We start from the raw sequence: 26,991 nt of genomic DNA on the forward strand, positions 1-26,991 counted from the left end.
CCTTCTGCATAACACTGAACGTGCATCCTTCTGCATAACACTGAAAGTGCATCCTTCTGCATAACACTGAACATGCACCCTTCTGCATAACACTGAACGTGCACCCTGTGGCATAACACTGAACGTGCACCCTGTGGCATAACACTGAACGTGCACCCTTCTGCAGAACACTGGACGTGCACCCTTCTGCATAACACAGAACGTGCACCCTTCTGCATAACACTAACCGTGCACCCTTCTGCATAACACTGAAAGTGCACGATTCTGCATAACACTGAAAGTGCACCCTTCTGCATAACACTGAAAGTGCACCCTTCTGCATAGCACTGAAGGTGCACCCTTCTGCATAGCACTAATGGTGCACCCTTCTGCATAACACTGAACGTGCACCCTTCTGCATAACACTGAACGTGCACCCTTCTGCATAACACTGAACGTGCACCCTTCTGCATAACACTGAACGTGCACCCTTCTGCATAACACTGAACGTGCACCCTTCTGCATAACACTGAACGTGCACCCTTCTGCAGAACACTGGACGTGCACCCTTCTGCAGAACACTGAACGTGCACCCTTCTGCTGAACACTGAACGTGCACCCTTCTGCAGAACACTGAAAGTGCACCCTTCTGCATAACACTGAACGTGCACCCTTCTGCATAACACTGAACTTGCACCCTTCTGCATAACACTGAACGTGCACCCTTCTGCATAACACTGAAAGTGCACCCTTCTGCATAACACTGAAAGTGCACCCTTCTGCATAGCACTGAAGGTGCACCCTTCTGCATAACACTGAATGTGCACCCTTCTGCATAACACTGAACGTGCACCCTTATGCATAACACTGAACGTGCACCCTTCTGCATAACACTGAACGTGCATCCTTCTGCATAACACTGAAAGTGCATCCTTCTGCATAACACTGAACGTGCACCCTCCTGCATAACACTGAACGTGCACCCTGTGGCATAACACTGAACGTGCACCCTGTGGCATAACACTGAACGTGCACCCTTCTGCAGAACACTGGACGTGCACCCTTCTGCATAACACTGAACGTGCACCCTTCTGCATAACACTAACCGTGCACCCTTCTGCATAACACTGAAAGTGCACCCTTCTGCATAACACTGAAAGTGCACCCTTCTGCATAACACTGAAAGTGCACCATTCTGCATAACACTGAAAGTGCACCCTTCTGCATAGCACTGAAGGTGCACCCTTCTGCATAGCACTGAAGGTGCACCCTTCTGCAAAACACTGAACGTGCACCCTTCTGCATAACACTGAACGTGCACCCTTCTGCATAACACTGAACGTGCACCCTTCTGCATAACACTGAACGTGCACCCTTCTGCATAACACTGAACGTGCACCTTTCTGCATAACACTGAACGTGCACCCTTCTGCAGAACACTGGACGTGCACCCTTCTGCAGAACACTGAACGTGCACCCTTCTGCAGAACACTGAACGTGCACCCTTCTGCAGAACACTGAAAGTGCACCCTTCTGCATAACACTGAACGTGCACCCTTCTGCATAACACTGAACGTGCACCCTTCTGCATAACACTGAACGTGCACCCTTCTGCATAACACTGAACGTGCACCCTTCTGCATAACACTGAACGTGCACCCTTCTGCATAACACTGAACGTGCACCCTTCTGCAGAACACTGGACGTGCACCCTTCTGCAGAACACTGGATGTGCACCCTTCTGCGGAACACTGAACGTGCACCCTTCTGCATAACACTGGACGTGCACCCTTTTGCATAACACTGGACGTGCACCCTTCTGCAGAACACTGAACGTGCACCCTTCTGCATAACACTGAAAGTGCTTCCTTCTGCAGAACACTGAACGTGCACCCTTCTGCATATCACTGAAAGTGCACCCTTCTGCACAACACTGAACGTGTACCCTTCTGCATAACACTGAAAGTGCAACCTTCTGCATAAAACTGAAAGTGCTTCCTTCTGCATAACACTGAACGTGCACCCTGCGGCATAACACTGAATGTGCACCCTTCTGCATAACACTGAAAGTGCACCCTGTGGCATAACACTGAACGTGCACCCTTCTGCATAACACTGAAAGTGCATCCTTCTGCATAACACTGAAAGTGTACCCTTCTGCTTAACACTGAAAGAGCACCCTTCTGCATAACACTGAAAGTGCACCCTTCTGCATAACACTGAACGTGCACCCTGTGGCATAACACTGAACGTGCACCCTGTGGCATAACACTGAACGTGCACCCTGTGGCATAACACTGAACGTGCACCCTTCTGCATAACACTGAACGTGCACCCTTCTGCATAACACTGAAAGTGCACCCTTCTGCATAACACTGAACATGCACCCTTCTGCATAACACTGAACGTGCACCCTTCTGCAAAACCCTGAACGTGCACCCTTCTGCATAACACTGAAAGTGCACCCTTCTGCATAACACTGAAAGTGCACCCTTCTGCATAGCACTGAAGGTGCACCCTTCTGCATAACACTGAATGTGCACCCTTCTGCATAACACTGAACGTGCACCCTTCTGCATAACACTGAACGTGCACCCTTCTGCATAACACTGAACGTGCATCCTTCTGCATAACACTGAAAGTGCATCCTTCTGCATAACACTGAACGTGCACCCTTCTGCATAACACTGAACGTGCACCCTGTGGCATAACACTGAACGTGCACCCTGTGGCATAACACTGAACGTGCACCCTTCTGCAGAACACTGGACGTGCACCCTTCTGCATAACACTGAACGTGCACCCTTCTGCATAACACTAACCGTGCACCCTTCTGCATAACACTGAAAGTGCACCCTTCTGCATAACACTGAAAGTGCACGATTCTGCATAACACTGAAAGTGCACCCTTCTGCATAACACTGAAAGTGCACCCTTCTGCATAGCACTGAAGGTGCACCCTTCTGCATAGCACTAATGGTGCACCCTTCTGCATAACACTGAACGTGCACCCTTCTGCATAACACTGAACGTGCACCCTTCTGCATAACACTGAACGTGCACCCTTCTGCATAACACTGAACGTGCACCCTTCTGCATAACACTGAACGTGCACCCTTCTGCATAACACTGAACGTGCACCCTTCTGCAGAACACTGGACGTGCACCCTTCTGCAGAACACTGAACGTGCACCCTTCTGCAGAACACTGAAAGTGCACCCTTCTGCATAACACTGAAAGTGCACCCTTCTGCATAACACTGAACGTGCACCCTTCTGCATAACACTGAACGTGCACCCTTCTGCATAACACTGAACGTGCACCCTTCTGCATAACACTGAACGTGCACCCTTCTGCATAACACTGAACGTGCACCCTTCTGCATAACACTGAACGTGCACCCTTCTGCAGAACACTGGACGTGCACCCTTCTGCAGAACACTGGACGTGCACCCTTCTGCAGAACACTGAACGTGCACCCTTCTGCAGAACACTGAACGTGCACCCTTTTGCATAACACTGGACGTGCACCCTTTTGCAGAACACTGGACGTGCACCCTTCTGCAGAACACTGAACATGCACCCTTCTGCAGAACACTGAAAGTGCACCCTTTTGCATAACACTGAACGTGCACCCTTTTGCATAACACTGAACGTGCACCCTTCTGCATAACACTCAACGTGCACCCTTCTGCATAACACTGAACGTGCACCCTTCTGCATAACACTGAACGTGCACCCTTCTGCAGAACACTGAACGTGCACCCTTCTGCATAACACTGAAAGTGTACCCTTCTGCATAACACTGAACGTGCACCCTTCTGCATAACACTGAAAGTGCACCATTCGGCATAACACTGGACGTGCACCCTTCGGCATAACACTGAAAGTTTACCTTTCGGCATAACACTGAAAGTGCACCCTTCTGCATAACACTGAAAGTGCACCCTTCTGCATAACACTGAAGGTGCAGCCTTCTGCATAACACTGAACGTGCACCCTTCTGCATAACACTGAACATGCACCCTTCTGCATAACACTGAACGTGCACCCTTCTGCATAACACTAAACGTGCACCCTACTGCATAACACTGAACGTGCACCCTTCTGCATAACACTGAACGTGCACCCTTCTGCATAGCACTGAACGTGCACCCTGCGGCATAACACTGAAAGTGCACCCTTCTTCATAACACTGAAAGTGCACCCTTCTGCATAACACTGAACGTGCACCCTTCTGCATAACACTGAACGTGTACCTTTCTGTATAACACTGAAAGTGCACCCTTCTGCAAAACACTGAACGTGCACCCTGCGGCATAACACTGAAAGTGCACCCTTCGGCATAACACTGAAAGTGCACCCTTCTGCATAACACTGAACGTGCACCCTTCTGCATAACACTGAAAGTGCACCCTTCTGCATAACACTGAACGTGCACCCTGCGGCATAACACTGAAAGTGCACCCTGCGGCATAACACTGAAAGTGCACCCTTCTTCATAACACTGAAAGTGCATCCTTCTTCATAACACTGAAAGTGCACCCTTCTGCATAACACTGAACGTGCACCCTTCTGCATAACACTGAACGTGTACCCTTCTGCATAACACTAAACGTGCACCCTTCTGCATAACACTAAACGTGCACCCTTCTGCATAACACTGAAAGTGCACCCTTCTGCATAACACTGAAAGCGCACCCTTCTGCATAACACTGAACGTGCACCCTTCTGCATAACACTGAACGTGCACCCTGTGGCATAACACTGAACGTGCACCCTGTGGCATAACACTGAACGTGCACCCTGTGGCATAACACTGAACGTGCACCCTTCTGCATAACACTGAAAGTGCACGATTCTGCATAACACTGAAAGTGCACCCTTCTGCATAACACTGAAAGTGCACCCTTCTGCATAGCACTGAAGGTGCACCCTTCTGCATAGCACTAATGGTGCACCCTTCTGCATAACACTGAACGTGCACCCTTCTGCATAACACTGAACGTGCACCCTTCTGCATAACACTGAACGTGCACCCTTCTGCATAACACTGAACGTGCACCCTTCTGCATAACACTGAACGTGCACCCTTCTGCATAACACTGAACGTGCACCCTTCTGCAGAACACTGGACGTGCACCCTTCTGCAGAACACTGAACGTGCACCCTTCTGCAGAACACTGAAAGTGCACCCTTCTGCATAACACTGAAAGTGCACCCTTCTGCATAACACTGAACGTGCACCCTTCTGCATAACACTGAACGTGCACCCTTCTGCATAACACTGAACGTGCACCCTTCTGCATAACACTGAACGTGCACCCTTCTGCATAACACTGAACGTGCACCCTTCTGCATAACACTGAACGTGCACCCTTCTGCAGAACACTGGACGTGCACCCTTCTGCAGAACACTGAACGTGCACCCTTCTGCAGAACACTGAACGTGCACCCTTTTGCATAACACTGGACGTGCACCCTTTTGCAGAACACTGGACGTGCACCCTTCTGCAGAACACTGAACATGCACCCTTCTGCAGAACACTGAAAGTGCACCCTTTTGCATAACACTGAACGTGCACCCTTTTGCATAACACTGAACGTGCACCCTTCTGCATAACACTCAACGTGCACCCTTCTGCATAACACTGAACGTGCACCCTTCTGCATAACACTGAACGTGCACCCTTCTGCAGAACACTGAACGTGCACCCTTCTGCAGAACACTGGACGTGCACCCTTCTGCAGAACACTGGACGTGCACCCTTCTGCAGAACACTGAATGTGCACCCTTCTGCATAACACTGGACGTGCACCCTTTTGCATAACACTGGACGTGCACCCTTCTGCAGAACACTGAACGTGCACCCTTCTGCAGAACACTGAACGTGCACCCTTCTGCATAACACTGAAAGTGCACCCTTCTGCATAACACTGAAAGTGCACCCTTTTGCATAACACTGAAAGTGCACCCTTTTGCATAACACTGAAAGTGCACCCTTCTGCATAACACTGGACGTGCACCCTTCTGCATAACACGGAACGTGCACCCTTCTGCATAACACTGAAAGTGCACCCTTCTGCAGAACACTGAACGTGCACCCTGCGGCATGACACTGAAAGTGCACCCTTCTGCATATCACTGAAAGTGCACCCTTCTGCACAATACTGAACGTGTACCCTTCTGCATAACACTGAAAGTGCAACCTTCTGCATAACACTGAAAGTGCACCCTTCTGCATAACACTGAACGTGCACCCTGCGGCATAACACTGAATGTGCACCCTTCTGCATAACACTGAAAGTGCACCCTGTGGCATAACACTGAACGTGCACCCTTCTGCATAACACTGAAAGTGCATCCTTCTGCATAACACTGAAAGTGTACCCTTCTGCATATCCTACATGTAGTAAAAGCTGACTCTCTATACCTGTTGCCTCATGTCTTTGCTATCCCTGTCTTGCTTACTTCCTGCCTTCAGGCCTTGCTTGCACATGTCATCTGTCTGTCTGTCTGTCTGTCTGTCTCTCTAGATCAGTGGTTCTCAAACTGTGGGTCTTGATCCAAAGTGGGTCCTGACCTTTGCTGACCATCAGGCTGATGACTTTTCTAATCTCAGTCAGTTATTGAAGGAGTCTAAAATACCTGTTAAATTGTCTGTTACTTCAGGCTCTGTGCCTCCACAATGCTGCCATGTATGTGCTGTCTGCTGACTACACATGTGATGTGATGACCTTCTGCAGTTACTTGCTGGGGTCCCGCTATTATTTTTATTGTCTGATGGGGTCCCAGAGCAACATAGTTTGAGGACCTCTGCTCTAGTTTATACGCTCCTTTGAGCATTACCCACTCTGCTCCCGTTCTCAAAACTTTCATGGTGGCATCCGCTTGCAATGGATTGTTTTACAATCAGTTGTTGCATAAAACTATTAGAAGACTTGTTGGTCCCCTTCTGGGATCTGGATTAATCTCCAATAGCAACAACAGGCTTAGGGCTCACGGGTTCTTATGAAGAATCTTGGATAGGGGAGGAATCAGTTAGCTATAGCAAATTGGATTCAAGGGGACTACCCTTGATTAATAATGAAGATATTGATGATTGATTACTGGGTACCGACTTGCTGGAGGGAACCTGGTCCATCCCCTTTCCCCTCTGTCCCTCCCGGGCAGCAGCAGTACACTCCTCTGCAGCATGTGCTGACAGCAGACTCAGCATGAGCGTCTCACTGACAGCATGAGAGCTCATGCTGAGCCTACTTTCAGCACAGCACATTCTGTAGGTGTGTGCTGCTGCTGCTGAGGGGGGGGGGCAATAACCCCCCCCCCTCAACTTTAGAGTGTTTTTTTCACCCCCTCTAAACATTTCTGGGATATGGCCGAATCGTGTGAGGTGGCTCAGCATACCTCTCGGCGGCCCTGATGGCAGTTACCAGGATTTAAGTAAATAATAACTCCCCACATTTTAGGTGTTTTTTATTGTGTTATGCCAAGTGGTGGAACATGCAGTCAAATACCCTACAATATCTGAAGGGCAGGAATCGGTACACATTCGGGAAGGGGTGTGGCCATGTGTGAAGTAGGCGTGGCCACAGGGGAAGTGGGCGTGTTCACATCCCCTTTCCGAATGTGTACTGCTGTGCATTTTTTTTTATTCCATGCTGCTTGCCTAGCTGCCCCATCCCCGTATCCCCTGCTCAGCATGATTTTATACTCTAACCATGCCGCCCTAACCCCGGGGAGGACTCACCTGCGCTCCACTCCCCAGCACCCAGATTCGGTCACCGCACATCAGGTGCGGGGCGGCCTTCACAACCCACCAGGAAGCCGCTAGTATGCCAAGGTATCAGGGACAAGCTGGCGCAGGCATCTCATCCAGCTCTACAGCCATGTCCCGTATCCGCTTGCACAGACCGCTACACCCAGAAGAGCGGGCGCACAGTCACAGTGTGCGAGAGGCTACTGTCACCAAGTCTCACACGCGCCCACACAGCCTACAACTAGCTGCTTCATTGGCTGCAGCTCACATCACTCTTCCCAACACAGCCCTCATTGGTCAAGTCGATCACATTTTAGTGGCTCACTGTAGCATCCTCATTCTGATTGGATGTCGAGGACAGTTTACAAAACTGCAACTCCCAGAGGCGCTGGCTACAAAAAAATCGGTACATTCGGTACAGTTAGATTTAGCCGGTACAGCCCATTAAAAAACGGTACTGTACCGGCTAAATCGGTACAGTTGGAGGGTATGCAGTCATGGTCCTCCTTTTGAACATGCTTGTGGCACACCTGAGGAGTCCCCCATCTAGACTTCTTAAAGTATGATTCTATGGCTTGGGTAATCGATGGAATCAGCTGGTAGATTTGCTAGTCCGTTGGATGGTGTTAGGGATCACCTAGAATTATTTGTCTGCCACCCTGACAAATACACCAGAATGATACACTATTGTGACATTGTTGGCACCATCTTGAAGGTGGCACAAATGATGTTGCAATGTACACATTTACTATGCTTGACAAACATCTAGTGCAACAATCTACCGATTTTATTTTTTCATACACCTATGGGATGCGTCAGAATGCAGCATTCAGTACACCAATGCTGGCATCCCAACTGCCAGCAGATCACTGGTGCCAGAACTTTGAAGGAATCATGCCAATGGCGATGCCAGAATACCAACAGCCAACATCCCGAATGTAAGAATACCAGGGTTAGTTAGGTTTAACTCTTTGAGTGACAACTTTACTGTGAGCAATCCTCAATGTATCCGCTAAAAATGCCAGCATCACTCACAGCGACTGTTGAATAAATACAAATACAGCCAAGTCAATTAATTGAAGTCTAGTTAAATTTTGCACCAAAAAAAGATCAGTCGCTGTGCGCGAGGCTGGCATTTTTAGCGCATATTTTGAGGATCGCTCACAGCAATGTTGGCACTCAGAGGGTTAATAAAAGGGTTTGCTTGACAATTTTCACACCTATTTTGGCAACTTCCCTTGGCACTCAAAGGGTAAAGCACTAGTGTTGGGATTTAGGGTTAATCTGAGGGGAGGAAGGGTTAGGACTATGCACATAGAAGGGGTTAGGTTGCTACAAGGGAGTGTTAGGGTTAGGTTGCTACAAGGGAGTGTTAGGGTGACAGTGTATCGAGAAACGGTTAGGTACTTTACAGAGCCCCTGTTGGGATTCTCTGTATCGCCAAGCCAGCTTTGGTCTTTTTACTACCGGCATCCCCACTGCCAGGATATCATGTACATATGTGGGTTTTATTTAAGCATATTTTACTGTGTATATTAACATAACTAATTCTCGTTTATTCAAATTACTTAAGACATAAATAAGAATCAGAATCAGTATCAGCTTTATTGGCCAGGTATACTTGGGCATACTAGAAATTTGTTTTCGGTTTCAGAAATACTTTTCCAAATTGCATTTTTTGTGATATAGGGGCCAATTTAGGAAATAATAAATAATAAAGATCCTCTGTATGTACCATAGAAGGGCTGTTGCAGATATTGGAGAATCAGTCCCCATAGCTTCTCTGGGGGCTGCTACTGTACCTCTATCAGAGCTTAGGCCCTGCAGTTAACTCCATCTTTTAATGTTGTTAAGCCATTGTATCCTTTGGGCGTTACTTAGCAGAATTAGAAATTTAAGGGATTGGTAAAATCTTTACCCACTGCTGCCCTTTGCCACATGTACCCCAGAAATTAGCGCATGCACAGCTGGTCGAAGAACAAAGGAAAGTCTTAGCAGATGTCAATGCGATCTCTTTACCAATGACCACTTAGATAAAAAATATGCCCTAATGGTTTCTACATTTTTCAGGATTTATAAAAAAGCAATAATTATTTACACTGTCATTCTACTTACAGTGGCAGGTGCATCTTTCCCCTTTAGAACCCAGTTCCCATCTCATGACTGCAAAAGCACTCTTTTCTTTCTTATATAAATCTCCAACATATTTATTAATCATCACATCCCACTAAACCTGTCGTCAGGTTATCCTTATGCGTCTGTTAGCCATATGTCTTATTTTTACACTTTCTTCTCACATTTCATCTCACACATTTCCTTCCCACCTTTATACAACCCTGTTTCCACAGCTTAGAAGCTATACTAAGATATTTATCACCTACAGTACTGCAGCAATACCTGCATGATTACTCCTCTAAAATGCACATTCATTTTGACTAAATATATTTATCAACTACATACTCTCCAACATTTGAAGATAAGAAATGGGTACACATTCAGGAAGGGGGCGTGGCCATGAACGGTTACCCCCCGTTCACCTATGCTGATGGTGCCTCCAGTCCCATTGCCTGTGCCTGCCCCATGCGACAGCGGAAGTGCGTCCACTTCTGCTGTCGCATGGGGCAGGCATGATGCAAATTCCTTTCTGGCCCCATGCGCTGTGATTGGCCACAGTGCTTGCGCTGAGTTTGGCTGCAGAGTGTCGAGGTGGCACTACCATTGGCTGCAGTGCTGTCAGTTTAAAAGCGTAACACTGCACTGCAGCCGGACCCTCTTCTCTCAGTGCCGCCGGCGCCTTCAGTGACACCAGCGCAGGGTTGTTTACCTCCATGCTGCCTCAGCTGTGGCAGCTGATGGGGAGCCACCAGAAAACCGGTACATTCGGTACACTATGATATAGCCGGTACTGACTGTTTAAAAACGGTACTGTACTGGCTAAATCGGTACAGTTGGAGGGTATGCAACTAACATATTCTGTATTTGAAAATAGTAAACATATTATATAAAATAACAAATCTGTACCATTTGCTTTACCTACTGTATGTCTCCAGTTACAGTGAGGAGCCTGTTACATCATCCTGTGGGTGGCACAAACACAGGGCTGCTCAACTTCACATATGGCACATCTGGGAAACAGAGTGGCAGTGCAGTGGCATACACGCTGGCAGGTCAATAACATATACGACCCCTTAGAAAGCAACCAAGAATGTTTTGGTACAGGAAAATGGTGGTTAAAAATAAAAGGTACTTGTGTATTTGCAGTGTGTCCAATTAACATACGCACGCTAGCGTAGCGAAAAACGCATTGCACGGCCCGTTTTAGTGCCGTGCAATGCGATGCGATCTCAGTAGTTAATATGGTATGGACGTTTGGCAGTTAGCGTAGCTGTGCTTTCAGAATAAGCATAGGCTGTGCATATAGCGTAGTCAGTCAGAACTTGCGTAAATGTTCCTGGTCCCTGTCAGATACAGTCAGACCTGAACAACTGACAGTAATGGCTGCATCAGTGAGAGCAGAAAACGCGACAGAAATTATAGTGATGGCTAGTGAACCAGTGACCATGTTTACCTTGCCAAACATAGAGGAGAAGGCTGTTCTATTTTTCCAGCACCACAATTTGCTTCCTGTCACGCAAAATTGTGTGAAAGGGCACCCGATACAGGCCCATAGGCAAATTGGCGGTCCCGGCAAGATAGTTGAGGTCGAGGAAGCCTATTTGTCAAACGGAAAAGCAATGTAGGAAGGATGCTGCCTCAGCAGTGGATCTTTGGAGGGATTTTCAGGGAGACTGGTGACTGCTTTGTGACTCCAGTCGAGAAGCGTGATGCCACTACGTTGATGGGCGCCATCAATAAATTTGTTGATCCAGGAACAATGATTTATTCAGATTGTTGGCAGGCCTACAATACGGTGCAGCTTCAGCAGGCCGGATATGAACATACGCGTGTGAACCACAGATTTCACTTTGTCGACCCGGAGTCAGGGGTTCACACGCAGAACATTAAGCAGCTGTCGGGGGCATGTAAAATGGCTCAACAAGCACGTAACGGAAAAATTTGGAGTCCTACCTTGAAGAATTAATGTGGCAGAAGACTATGGGCACTAATAATGCATTTCTCCACATTTTCCATGCACTTACGCTGCTTCCGAAGGCCAATTCACTGTCTGAAGAGTGACTCTGTTATTCTTGTTTTTTTTTCTAAATTAATTCTCATTATTCTTGTTGTTTCACTTGATTTCTGTTTATAAATGTAATAAACTATTGTGATATCTTTATTATTAATTATTAAGTCAATTTAAAGTTAATCGTTAACTCATGTCGTCATTACTGTGTCAGATGTATGATATGGCAGGTGTGAATGTGTTCCTAAAACACCCACACTATCCACACCACCCCGAAGCGTGGCAAGCGGCAGCGGAACGCGTCCTCCCGACCTTTTCTTACCCCCACTATCCACATCGGTGTGGAGCTGATTTCATACAGTGTGGTGAGCGCAGCGAGCCACCGAGCCCGAAGCATGACGAGCGCAGCAAGCCCCACGATGGGACGTGGAATAATACATGTAAAGTAATCCGCGTCCCCTTGCGGGGCTCGCTGCGCTCGACATGCTTTGGGCTCGGTGGCTCGCTGCGCTCGCCTCACTATATAAAATCGACTCCACGCCAACGTGGATCGTGGGGGTATGAAAAGGTTGGGAGGACGCGTTCCGCCACCTCTTACGGGGATCGCCACACTTTTGCATGTCATTGCAGTGTATAGTTAAGTTAATGGCATTGCACCCTATAAAATCGCATGCGATTTTGCGTGAGGTGCGATCGCATGCGATGCGATAAGCCAGGGGCAAGAGAGCAGTGAATAAATGACTTAGGAAAATTGCACGCATCGCACGGCACTAAAACGGGAAATGAGATGCGATGCAATTTTCTTACGCAGAATAGCCCACTAAGCAAATTGCTTAGTGGGTGCCGTGGTACTACACAAGTGCCAAATAAAAAATACTATACTCTGTGAGGCCTAGGAGCTTGATTGATTGTGGTAGAGTAGACATTGGCAACTGTATGGTCCGCTAGGACAGAGAATGATGTGCCTGAATAATATTTATTCTCTCTGCAGTGAGGCCTAGCAGTAAAAAGACAATAAAAGGATAAGACCATCACCAATGCCCATCAAAACTGTAGCCTCTAATGAAAAGAAAAGAGGTGTAAGATGGAATTGTCCTCAGGACATCCTATACACTTTTATGTTAGATATATAACTTTGAAAGAATGACAATACTGTACCTTTAAGAAAAACATTGGCAAACTCTGAATGCTTTTGCTTTGATTTGCAAGAATAAAAATACTGTGAAAAACTATAACCATCTCTGAATGCTTTAGCTTTGACTTTGGAAGAATGAAGGAACTGTGACTTTAAGAATAAAATAATACCCCTTTCACATTACAGCTAAAACACGGTAAATTGCCAATTTTAAATGGCTTTAAAACGTTTGTCTTTGAGTACTTTGGGGGAAATGTACTAAGGTGAATACGTAGAAAAAAAATCGTATTTTCAAAGGAAAATACAAATTTTTGGGGCGTGTTCGTATTTTTGGCATTTACTATGCCAAAAATACGAATAAATACACCATCAATATAATACGACAGGAATCACCATTCAAAAGAATGGTGATTCCTGATTTACTAAGTGGCCGTATTGAAAATACGGTCGCTAATTGGTGTAAAATACACTTCATTTTCCTGTCGTATTTGGCTTTAGCCTGCACGGATCAGTCAGATCCGTGCAGGCTTCAGTGTGTACAAAATAGAAAAACAAATAAATAAATAAAAAAAAGGCGTCAGCCTGGCCAGGGGCTCTGGGGGAGTGGGTACCCCCCCAATAAAGCCCCCCCCCTCCCCCAGCCACCTATCTTATCCCGTAGGTAGGTCCCTGGGTCCGGTGTCCTGGGGCTCCGGGCATAGGTGCCGATTCTGTGGGTGCTCAAGGGCCCGAGCACCCACGGAAATTGATGAGCACCCACGGGCCTGAGTACTGCTGCTGGGCCGCCATATTAACTTGCTAATTTGCGGCTTCAGCACCCACATTGCCGGACCCACCACATGGGAAACAGTATGCTGGGAAGAGTGTATTCTGTCCGTGGAGTACTGCACTGTGGGGTAATTTATGTACCTGCACTGTGGGGGCATTTATGCATGTGGAACTCTGTTGCCGTAATTTGAATTTTGGAGACAACTGTGCTCTGTAATATAAATTGCTATTATTTTGTGGCTACACCCCTTCCCCATGAAGCCACTCCTCTATATTTTTGGCTTGAGAACCCACCAGCAAAAACATAAATCAGCACCTATTGCTCCGGGGTCCGGGAGAACAGTGTCCATCCCCATGGGTGGATTTATGGAAGAGGGCACCCCTAGGCACAACAATAATGGCCGCCCCCCCTTGCCTAAATGTATTATTTTTATTGTTTACTTTCAAGCCCTCATTTAATAATAGCCAATTTAATGGATTAATAGAAAATCCACTAACTGTGACATTTTTTATTTTCTATTATGTATACATATTTACTAAGATGGACAGTTTACAGGGGCAGTATCTGCATGTCCAGTCCATTCCACTCTATTCAAGATGGAATATGGTACAGTGGATATTTTGCATCCAAGTGCCGCCCCCAAACCTGTGCCACCCCTAGGCACATGCCTCACTTGCCTAATGGGAAGTTCGGCACTGTCCATCGCAATCCATAGGGGAACCTGTGGAAGGAAATTCTACTTACAACTGTCCTGCGAAGATCACGTCCTTTTCAATCCAGCAGTAGTCCAGGGGTCTTGGCAAAAAAATAAACCGGCAGATCCCAAAACCAGACGGACTGAGCAGGAGCCGCATGGTTTCTTTGTTTACACCGTGCAGCTCCATCCCCTGAATACCGCTATTGACTGGCTTGCGGCCTAGCGGCTCCTGATTGGCTGTTAGGCGCCGCAAACCTGCCAATAGTGGTATTCGGGGGGCGGACTGATACGGGACACATGGGAGCACCCATGGAATTACACAGCACACATGCAGGCACCCCTGGACTGATATGACACACTTAGCATCACCCCTGGACGGATACAGCACCCCATGATTTATACAGAAGACTTTGCAGCAACCCATGAATTATATGACACACTTGGCTCACCCCAGGAATTATGCGTCACACATGAGGGCACTCCTGACCTGATACAGCACAGATGGTGGCACCCGAGGACTGATACAGCACACATGGCGGCAGACATGGAGGGTGTGGTATATTTCCCCGACAGTCGGGATTTTAACAGTCATTACTCAGACGTCGGAATGCCGACTGCACAGCGTGGGGAGAGCAATGATGCCCCTTGTGGGCACGGTGACAAGCTGCGCTTGCCACCTATTTTATTCTCCCTCTATGGGGGTCGTAGACCCCCAGGAGGGAGCAGTCTGGATTCCGACGTAGAAGAAATGACTGTCGGAATCCCGACTGTCGGGGAGCCGTCCGGCACCGACAAGGAATTATACGGCAACACTACCTGCAGTAAAAAAAAAGAAAAACTTTTATTCTTTTAATTAAAAAAAGAGCAGCATGCCTGGAATTATACGGCTGATTTAGCAACACCCCATGAAATATACAGCACGCTTGGCTCACCCCATGAATTATACAGCACATGTAACAGCTCTTGCAATAAAAATGAAAAAACACTTTTCAGTCTTTTCAGTAAAAAAAAAAGGTCTGATAGAGGATACCCCTGGAATTACACGGCACACATGTGGGCACCCCTGTACTGATACAGGACACATGGGGGCACCCATGGAATTATATGGCACACATGCGGGCACCCCTGGACTGATACAGGACACATGCGGGCACCCCTGGACTAATATGGGACACATGCGGGCACCCCTGGACTGATATGTGACACATGAGGGCACCCTTGACTGATATGGGACACATATGGGCACCCCTGGTCTGATATGGGACACATGGGGTCACCCCTGGAATTATACGGCACACATGCGGGCACCCATGTACTGATACAGGACACATGGGAACACCCATATAATTATATGGCACACATGGGGGCACCCATGGAATTATATGGCATACATGCAGGCACCCCTGTACTGATATGGGACATATGCGGGCACAGCTGGACTGATACCGGGCAGCCCTGCATTAAAAATAAAAAACTTTTTTTTTCAGAGATCTCTGTATAACCCACAGCAGTCCCATATAGCAGCCCCCCTAGTAGTGCCACAGAATAGTACACTTAGTAGTTCTCCCTTAGTTTATTCCACAGTAGTTCTCCCTTAGTAGTTGTTCCCTGGCTGCTTAGTAGTTCCCCCTTAGTAGTTGTACCTGGCTGCTCAGTAGTTCCTCCTTAATATTTGGACCCTTGCCGTTTAGTAGTTCCCTCTTTAGTTTGTCCCCCCTCCAGCAGCCCCTATAGCCTGTTAAGTTCCCCCCGTTAGTGGAGTCTGACATTCACTTGCCGAATGAAGATGGTGCTGAAGCCGGGACTTATATAGCGATCCGGTCTCGCAAGAATCCGGTGAAGACGTTTTGGCCTAGTTTTGGACTTGGAAAGATGGTGGGATGGGGCGAACGCCTTGGATCCGGCCTCAGAATAGGTAAATTTGGGGGGGTTCGGATCTCTAGGATCCAAACCAGCTCATCCATAGGTGCCGATTTATGTTTTTGCTGGTGGGTGCTCAATCCAAAAATATAGGGGAGTGGCTTCATGGGAAATGGGCGTGGCCTCAAAATAATACTGATTGATATTATGGAGCACAGTTGTCTCCAATATCCAAATTATGGCAACAGTGCCAAATACATAAATGCCTCCACAGTGCCAAATACATAAATGCCCCCACAGTGCCAAATACATAAATGCCCCCACCGTGCAGGTACATAAATGCTCACACAGTACCTGTGCCAATGACGAGGAAGGGGGAGTGCAGTGGGACCTGGGGAGGTGGGCCGCTGCTGAGCGGTTGGGTGCTCATCAATTTCCGTGGGTGCTCGGGCACTCAAGCACCCACAGAATCGACACCTATGCGCTCATCTCTGCACAAGACTAGAATCCAACTGCAACAATCACTACAGAATAACAGTAATACACAATGACATAAATATGACCAGAAATACAGGTTGAGTATCCCTTATCCGAAATGCTCGGGACCACGAGCATTCCGGATAAGGGATTTTTCCGGATTTTGGAATAATTTTTTTAAACATACTTACCTGTCCCCTGTTGGTGCCCGATGGTCCCTCAGCATCCATGGAGTCCTCCGGCGTCCATGGCAGGCCTTCAGCTTCATCTCCGGCGTCTCCAGCGGTCCCAGGAGTGCATTGCGCGAGTTCCCAGACTGGCCGGTGACGTCACACCCGTGCAATGCACTCCTGGGACCGCTGGAGACGACGGAGAGGATGCGGAAGGCCTGCCGTGGACGTCGGGGGACTTGGTAAGTATAAAAAAAGGGTTAGGGGGGGTAAAAAAAATATTTTTTTAATTATTCCAAAAAAACACGTTTTTTGGAATAATTCGGATATGGGATGCCCGGATACAGGATACTCAACCTGTATTACAAAACACACATTATTTAAAACAATGCACCAAACAAATAAAAGTGAATGTAGAAGCCAAATAAACTATGGAACAAGTACCAATACACAAAACAGTATGGACAAAATAAACATAGCCTCAATAAAAAATGCTGTATAAGTAGACATCACTGATTTAACATTCACAAGCATTAGACAAAATACAAATATATGCAGAAGGTGATGACATGTACAAATAATAGAAGTATGGGCCTTATTCTAGTTCACTCTTTCTGACAAAACCCTTCTTAGATGGACAAAACCATGTTCACCGCAGGTGGGGCAGATGTTACTTGTGCAGAGAGAATTAGATTTGGGTGAAGTTTTACTTCAAAGTGAGATCTATATTGCAGTGTAAAAATAAAGCAGTCAGTATTTTCCCTGCACAGAAACAAAATTCCTCACCCAAATCTAATTCTCTCTGCACATTTTACATCTGCCCCCCCCCCCCCCCCCCCCTACAGTGCACATGGTTTTGTCCATCTAAGAAGGATTTTGTCAGAAAGAGTGAACTAAAATAAGGCCCTATGTGTTTTACTTACCAGCCACCCTTGGAGCATCAGAGGCCCTGATGTAAATGGCCTGCAAGTCCTGTGACATTCTCTCTGTTCTCTGCGTTGACTGCTGTCACCACCTTCTGCAAGATGGCAATCTTACAACATCAGGGGCAAACGCAGGATTTTCAGAAGGTGGTTTCCAGAGGGGCAAAGCACGGAGATGGATACTTAGGTGACCCAGTATATGCCGGGTCAGTTAAAGTATTATAGATAGACCAAATGTATATAGATAATAATAATAAAAAAAATATATAAAAAATAAATATATATATATGTATACATATATATACACACACACATATATATAAATATATATATATATATATATATATATATACATACATACATATATATATATATATATATATATATATATATATATATATATATATATATATATATATATATATATATAATACAGGAAGGTTCAGAGTGCACTAAGAATCAAACCAACAGTTAAAGAATTGGGTACTTATGTAGTATCTGGGCGTCCGATTTAGAAATCGGATCGGATCGCATCGCATCGCATGCGACCAAATCGTATGCGATGCGATGGTCAAGATTTTTCCTTAGGATTCAATGTTAAAATGGTCTGAGTCCATTTTAACATAGAATTCAATGGGAAAAAGGGGTCCTTTTCCTTTCCCCACTATCCAAGTGGGCATGGAGTTGGATATAAACCTGTGGCGAGCGTGGCGAGCGTAGCGAGCCCCGCGAGGGGACACAGAATACTTTTTAAGAAATATGCGTCCCCTCGCGGGGCTCGCTGCGCTCGCCACGCTATATAAAATCAACTCTATGCCCACTTGGATAGTGGGGAAATGAACAGGGCCTTCTTAACATTGAATCCTATGCAAAATCGCATCGCATCGCATCTGATTGTGTGCCTTAAGGTAAGGCATACAATCACAAAATCGGACGCCCAGATACTACATAAGTACCAAGAATTGACATTTAATATAATATTGTCTTAAAAAGATAAATAAAACGAATTGACTGGTAAATGGTAAATTTGACATGGTAAATTTGCACTGTAAGTAATACAAACAGTATGGTTCAATCATATGAACACTCAAAAACAGTTACATAATATAAAAGACAAATAGGATATGGAGAGGAGGACAGCGGAGAAGAACATAGGACATAAAGAGCCATAGTGTAAGGTTACAATGACTTTACATAAAGGTTTCTTTTAGAAAACCCCAGAGCTCTAAGTACGTTAGATACCCATTATTAGAAACTGAGACCAATAACCCACAGAGAAGGCTTGAGGTACACCAATAGTACATAATCACCGTGATTAGCAAAATCAGAACTTATACCTTCTTAGATGACAATTTTTCATATAGTATTGAACAGCAAAAACAATGTTTCCCAGTCATGGACAGTATAAAAGAGTAAAAACATCTATAGGAAAAAGGCATACATTTGAATCATTAAATGGTTTCCCATTAGGCTCAACCCTCACTTACACCACTTGCTTATTTGGGTGGTAGGGAGACTAACAAAAAATGTAAGCACTTACAAAGTTTCAATGCAGCCGGATAAAAGGGCAATCAGGTCTGAGACCTCAAAAATAAATTCACAGCTTTCAGGGTCAATATAGACAAAGGGCAGTATTCAATGAGAAAAATTATCGGTATTTTATGGAGAATTTGTGCTTTGTTCGCCTTGGACGGAGCATTTTGCTCTCCAAAAGCGAGCAACCCTATTCAATGTGAAATATTCTCCGTCTTTCTAAGTGATTTTCGCCGTCTCTCTCCGTGTAGAAATTCTCCATCTTTTGATGGAGATCTGGAATGTGAACTTTTAAACTAAAAGGTTTTTTTTTTTAATTTTGGTGTCAAAAAATCTTTTTTTTTTTTTTCTGTGAAGGGGCATGTTATTTTTATTCATGTGCTTATAAAAAATTTAAAAAAAAAAAAATTATTATTATTTTTTTTTTTACACAGTGCAGCCAGCAGGAGGCCGGAGCGCTCGAGCCGCTCATTAGATATTCATATATTCACTGCACCCGATCGTTAATATGCACGATCGGGTGCAGTGAATACTGGGTCCCCCGCTGGCTATAGGGGGGGCAGCCTGTGCTGCCTGGGTCCCGGGGAGCCCACCTCCCCTCCACATTCCTCTGGAGCAGCCAGGGAGACTTTAATCTCTCTGGCTGCTTCCGTCCCCCGGCTCCCTGAAAGCTCCCTGCCGCGGACGCTCGTCCGCTGCAGGGGTTAAGACTCGCCGCGAGTGGCGGCGAGCATCAGCCACATTGAATAGTGGATAAAGTGCCGTGACGGAGAATCTCCAAACATGGAGAATCTCCGCAAAAACACGGAGAGTGCATGGCGAGCGAAATAAAACGCTCTCCATGCACTGAGAATTTTCTCATTGAATACTGCCCATAGTATTTAAACTGGATATCCAAGTCAAGTCAGACCCTTTGAAAATACAACATGAAAATTTCCATTCAGTAAATCAACTAGTATGGAGCAAAGACCAAAAAGTGGAGTACCATAGGGGTGTACTTACATCTATAATGAACCGGATGTGGATAGAATAGAATAGAATCAACTTTATTGGCCATGTGTGCTTGCGCACACTAGGAATTTTTTGTGGATTACAGTGCAGCATCAAGCAGGGATGAAATGGGGAGGGGAGACATTACATACATTCCATTGAGACAATTATACACGTTACATTGAGAGCATTTTGACATTACTTGCGGGGATTCACATGCCCGCTGAGCTGCACAGCGACTAGGCAGCCATCAGCGGCGCCACTGGTCATTGCAGCAGCCAGGTAGGTAACAATATAAGCAGGGACAGTACAGTTATCGCACAGGGAACACATACCCGCCGAGCTGCACAGCGCCTAGGCAGCCATCAGCGGCGCCACTGGTCATTGCAGCAGCCGGGTAGGTAATAATAGAAGCAGAGACAGTACAGTTATCACACAGGGATCACATACCTGCCGAGCTGCACAGCGCCTAGGCAGCCATCAGCGGCGCCACTGGTCATTGCAGCAGCCGGGTAGGTAATAGTAGAAGCAGAGACAGTACAGTTATCACACAGGGAACACACACCCGCCAAGCTGCACAGCGCCTAGGATAGCTGGTGATCCAGGCACCGAATGACAGCATAGTGTCTGCTGCAGCTATTTATGCTGGGGGGGGGGGGGTGATAGAGTAACTTCCGGTATATGTAGAACACTAATAAATGCAAAATACCCCTTTAATTAATAAGCGCAGGGTCAGGATGATATTTTTTAATAGTCCCGACTCCGGGCTACTAGATACTGCGAGGCTGATTATCTGGGGATAAGTTAAACAGTGCATAAACGCTAATTAAGCTGTGGAACGCACTCTGAACCTTCCTCTATTTCTATCCACGTTTTTGGTCCCGGCTAACAGGGGACTATTAGAGTTGCTGCTATTCCTATCTTGGGGCGCAGTTAGGTACTCTTTCTGTGATAATATATATATATATATATATATATATATATATATATATACAGCATACAGGAGCTTTGATGTCCCGCGGGTGGTAGGGGGTATTATATCAACCGCTCAGCATGTAGGACCTGGAACAGTAATTTGCACTAATTACTCCTTTACTGCACAGATGGTGGGAGATGGGGTGGGATAAGGGGGCATTGGGCTGAATGAAGGGGCCCTTATACATAATTTCCAGGGTGTAAAGGATGTTTAATGCACAGAGGATGGGTGTATAGTGGAGTGGGCTTATTATTCATAATTTTCTGGTGGGAGGACAGCTTGCTTGACTGCAGATATCTCCAGTTCCCAGAAATAGATTTCTTAGATTTTAATGGAATTAAAAACTAGAGAATCCCACCTACTTTACCAAATGGTACTGGGGACTAGGGAATCAGAGTTCAGGAGGCAGAGCAATCTGCCAACGAGAATTTAAAACTACATACCAGGTGTGTGGAGCTGGAGCAGTAACCAGCTGCTGGAAGGCTGATATCTCTGGTTCTGGGAACAGTAGAGACAAGCTACTAGTGTCCATCAAAGGGGCTTTTGGAATATACCCTCAGAAAAACTTTAAGTCAGACAGAACCTGAAATATCTGACTGGGAAGAGCAATTAACACGCTTGGATGGGGACCACTGCTTTGAAGTCAGATATCTCCGGTTCCCAAGGGCCGATTTTTAAAATTCTTGTACCCTTGGAAATAGGGGACCTTCAGCTTTCAGCCTAGGTCCCTTAGACTCCTAGTGGGTTTCTGGTTACTCATAACCCCCCCCCCTGCATGTGCCACTGGACATGTTAACACTTTTGCCACCTCACACCCAAACAGCTGCTGGTGATGCTTCATTATTTCAACCACCACGGCCATATTGTCTGCAAAGTTGAATTTGACATTGTGGTTGGTCCTGGGGTGCTGCACAGGCATCTAATCACTATCATCAGATGAGTGTGACGCCTCTACTGCCACATTCCCACCTCGTTAGCCTCTACTGCCACAGACATATCACACAAAACACTTAACAAATAAAAGGAAGAGACAAACACACTTCTCCACTCCTACTACACAAACGCCACACCACCAAAGACTATAGAATTAAAATAAAAAGACACTGACAGAAAAACGAGACAAACTAATAATGAACAAGATATTTGAGACAAGACAACTTTAAGACACAATACAGCACTCAGAAATTGCAAATAAGACAGCTTATCTCAGCAACTCCACAGGATGGCAACCTCTCCAAACACCTGAAACTAAACCCATAGGTTCACATGGTTTGGGGCATATGTACAGTATACAGTATGAAGCAACTTCCATGACTTGCCAAATTCCTCTGAATGCAGCAGCACTGGTAAAATATGAACCCAGAGTAAAATCCAGTAACACATGGGTCTGGAATACAAATGAGTGCTCCATCGGAAAACACAAATTGGCCAACCACGAGATCTTAGTGAAATTTGTAATCCGACTCCAAAATCCACACCAAAATGGCCAAGATTGTTCTCAGTCCAATAATGTTTTTTTTTACATTAAAGGCTTTATTTTCAAGAGTGTTTCTTTGGAGTTAGGTCCTTATTCTAAATAATTGATGGTCATTCGGTCCTCCGAATGTCCTGACGCAGGGTGCGTGCACCCATGGGGAACATTCTGTTCGCCGGGTGCACGCACCCTACACAGTGGACGGAGGTGGAGGCAGGCATCTGATCGACCTGTCCTCGCACATTGTGCCCGCAGTTTAGATACACCATATATGTTGTCTCTGAACTGCGAGCACTGGAGAAATCATTCTTTCACAGCCTTGAGAGTCAATCAGAATAAGGTCCTTACTGTATTGAATTTTACATCTTTCAAAATCTTCATACTTATGCAAAATCATTATACAGAGAGATCCATGGTTGCATGTAAGAGAGCAAGACATCTTACATATATTACATTTTTAAAACCTTATCCAAGTGAGAATACTTGACAATGACATTCAGGGGGAATTTACTAAGATGGTTTAGTAGAAAAAATTTGTATTTTCCTACGAAAATACGAATCTTTTGGGTGTATTCATATTTTTGGCATTTACTATGCCAAAAATACAAATATTCGTATTCATATTGATGGAACATTCGTATTTGTATTTACAAATACGAATGTCTACACCATCGATAGAATACGACAGGAATCACCATTCAAAAGAATGGTGGTTCCTGATTTACTAAGCAGCCGTATTGAAAATAAAACTGCCACGAATATACGGCAGGAAAATGCACTTTATTTTCCTGTCGTATTTGGCAGAAGCCTGCACGGATCTGGCTTTAGTGTTAAAAAATTGTAAAATAATTTTTTTTTTTTTTAAAACAGCGTGGGGTCCCCCCCACAGCTGTAACCAGCACCAGGCTGACAGGGAACCCGACAAATAGGGGTTCGCCAATTTTTAACAACCAGCCCCAGGCTCCAGGTCCGGGGTTGGTTCCCAAAATACGAGGGAAAAAATGACTAGGGGTCCACCGTATTTTTAGAACCAGCCCCAGGCCAAACCAGCCAGCAGGGTAATGCCACAGCCGGGGGAAGACTTTTTATACAAGTCCCCTCGGCCAAAGCATTAACCCTCTGACCAGTCAGCCTGGCCAGGGGCCCTGGGGGAGTGGGGACCCCCCCAATAAAGGGGTCCCCCCCTCCAGGACTTACCTGACCAGGCTGAGGCCTGGTGCTGTCCCTGGTGGCCCTGAATCAGTGTAAAATAAATAGATTTAAAAAACGTTGTTTTAAACTGTGGAACTATGAGTCCCAGCAAGCCTCCCCCGCAAGCTGGGACTTGGAGAACCACAAGTCCCAGCCTGCGGGGCATTAAAGGGCCCGCTGGGTCTTGTAGTTCCACAGTTAAAAAAACACACACTGACACACCAGCAAAATAAAGCTTTAATACATACATAACACACACATACTGATACTTACCTATCTTGATCCCGTCGGTAGGTCAATGGGTCCCGGGTCCCTGGCTACGGTGCACGAGGACCGAGGGTCAGTGTCCGGTCCGAAGAAATCCATGGTGGACCTGTGGAAGGAAATCCTACTCACCCAGGTCCGCCATGTAAGTTCTTCAGTATTGATCCGCCGTAGTCCTGGGCTTCTTCCATCTTCTTCAAGCTGCCGGCGACTCCGGCATCTCCCCGCAGCGGACTGAGAGGTGCAGAGATATTTCATCTTCCGCGCCTCTCATCAGAATGATTCTATTGGCTGCTCAGCGGCCAATCAGAAGCGCCGCTGAGCGGCCAATAGAATCATTCTGATGAGAGGCGCAGAGGATGAAGGATCTCTGCGCCTCTCAGTCCGCTGCGGGGAGATGCCGGAGTCGCCGGCAGCTTGAAGAAGATGGAAGAAGCCCAGGACTACGGCGGATCAAGACTGAAGAACTTCCATGGCGGACCTGGGTGAGTAGGATTTCCTTCCACAGGTCCACCATGGATTTCTTTGGACCGGACACCGACCCCCCGGACCCTGGAGCCAGGGACCCGGGACCCAGGGACCTACCGACGGGATCAAGATAGGTAAGTATCAGTATGTGTGTGATATGTATGTATTAAAGTTTTATTTTTCTGGTGTGTCAGTGTGTATTTATTTAACTATTTTTTTAACTGTGGAACTACAAGACCCAGCAGGCCCTTTAATGCCCCGCAGGCTGGGACTTGTGGTTCTCCAAGTGTGCTGGGACTCATAGTTCCACAGTTTAAAATAGAGATGTGCAGACTCGGATTCCGGAGATCCGAGCCCCAACGGACGTCATCATTACGAGCCCGGTTCAGAGCAGCGCTCAGAGATTCCCGCCTGACTCGGGTCCGTCTGCGTGGTCAGAACGTCATCTCCCGGCGCCAGATTTCGCAAGGCTTTAAAAGCGGCTGCTGCGCCCGCCATCTTCACTCCAGTCTAGTAGTGGGTTGGGAGAGGGTGTGTTGGTGCTGCTGCTGGGGCCTAAACTTGAGCTTGAGCTTGACTTTGAACGCAATATTTTTTAATCGCTGGGACTGTCTCTCAGTGCTGCTGTGTAGTCTAACTGTGTACTTGAAGTACTACTGTATCCTCTGTGCGGTCTACCTCTGGCGTGCTGTGCTGTAATTAATTATTTTATTCGCTGGGGCTGTCTCCCTCAGTGCTGCTGTGTTCTCTGTTCTCCTCTCTGCTTCCCCCTGTCCATTGCCATGCATTGTGGGCGGCATTACCTTTTGAACCAGGAACTTGGAGCAGGAGCAGGACAGCCATCGCTGACCGGGCTTAGGCAAAATCGGGGGCGTGGCCTAATCGCGGACCCGTGGCCACTCCCCCCTTTTAAAAAATCGTGTTTTTTTTTTTTTTTGTGTGTCGGGACCCGGGCCCCCCTGGCAGGCCCGGGCCCAGGTAAAATGTACCCGCCCCCCCTGCCTCTCGGCGGCCCTGCCTAAGTGTACCTACCTAGTAGTACAACTACATACGAGGCTGCTATATCTAATTTAATTAAAAAATAATACTTGTGCTGTGTGGGACTGTAAAAAATTATTCCATGCTGCTGGTGCACTGATGTGTGCCACTGAGTGCCACTGCCAAGCAGTACCTAATAATACAATTAATTATTATAAATTCTGCTGGTGCACAACTAGTATTGCTGACGTATCTACCTGTCTTGTGCTTATCCAGCTACCTCAGTGCAACCTTTTGCCCTAAAAACAATATTGTGAGGTGTTCAGAATAGACTGGAAATGAGTGGAAATTAATGTTATTGAGGTTAATATAGCGTAGAAGCAAAAAAAAAAAAAAAAACTTAACAGTTTTTATGCTTTTTTAACAAAAAAATCAGAACCCAAGAAATCCAAACACTAAACACTTAGGAGGTGTTTTGGCAAAACCCATTAGAACCCAAAACCTCAAAGTAATCAGAACCCAAAACCCGAAAAGTGGCCGGTGCACATCCCTAGTTTAAAACAAAAGTTTTCAAATCTATTTTTTTACACTGAATCAGCCCGGTGGCCACTGCTCCAGGGCCACCGGGGACAGCACCAGGCTTCAGCCTGATCAGGTAAGTCCTGGAGGGTGGGGCCCCTTTATTTGGGGGGTTCCCCACTCCCCCAGGGCCCCTGGCCAGGCTGACTGGTCAGAGGGTTACTGCTTTGGCCGGGGGGAGTTGTATAAAAAGTCTCCCCCCCCCCCGGCTGTGGCATTACCCTGCTGGCTGGTTTGGCCTGGGGCTGGTTCTTAAAATACGGGGGACCCCTAGTCATTTTGTCCCCCGTATTTTGGGAACCAGCCCCGGACCTGGAGCCTGGGGCTGGTTGTTAAAAATCAGGTAACCCCTATTTGTCAGGTTCCCTGAATTTTAATTACCGGCCCGGCTCTGTCAGCCTGGTGCTGGTTACGGCTGTGGGGGGGACCTCACGACATTTTTTAAATTTGTATTTTTATTTTTTATACACCTTGGAGCCTGCACGGATCTGACTGATCCGTGCAGACTGCCTCCACTAATTCGTATTAGCGGCTGTATATATGGCCGCTAATACGAATTAATACGACATCTTAGGGTTACAAAGCAGTCGTATATGACTGCTTTGTAAATCCCACTCCGGAACACGACAAAGCATACGAGGTATG

This window comes from Crinia signifera, chromosome 19 (assembly GCF_055691185.1).
Source record: "Crinia signifera chromosome 19, ASM5569118v1, whole genome shotgun sequence".
Classification (NCBI taxonomy): Eukaryota; Metazoa; Chordata; class Amphibia; order Anura; family Myobatrachidae; genus Crinia; species Crinia signifera.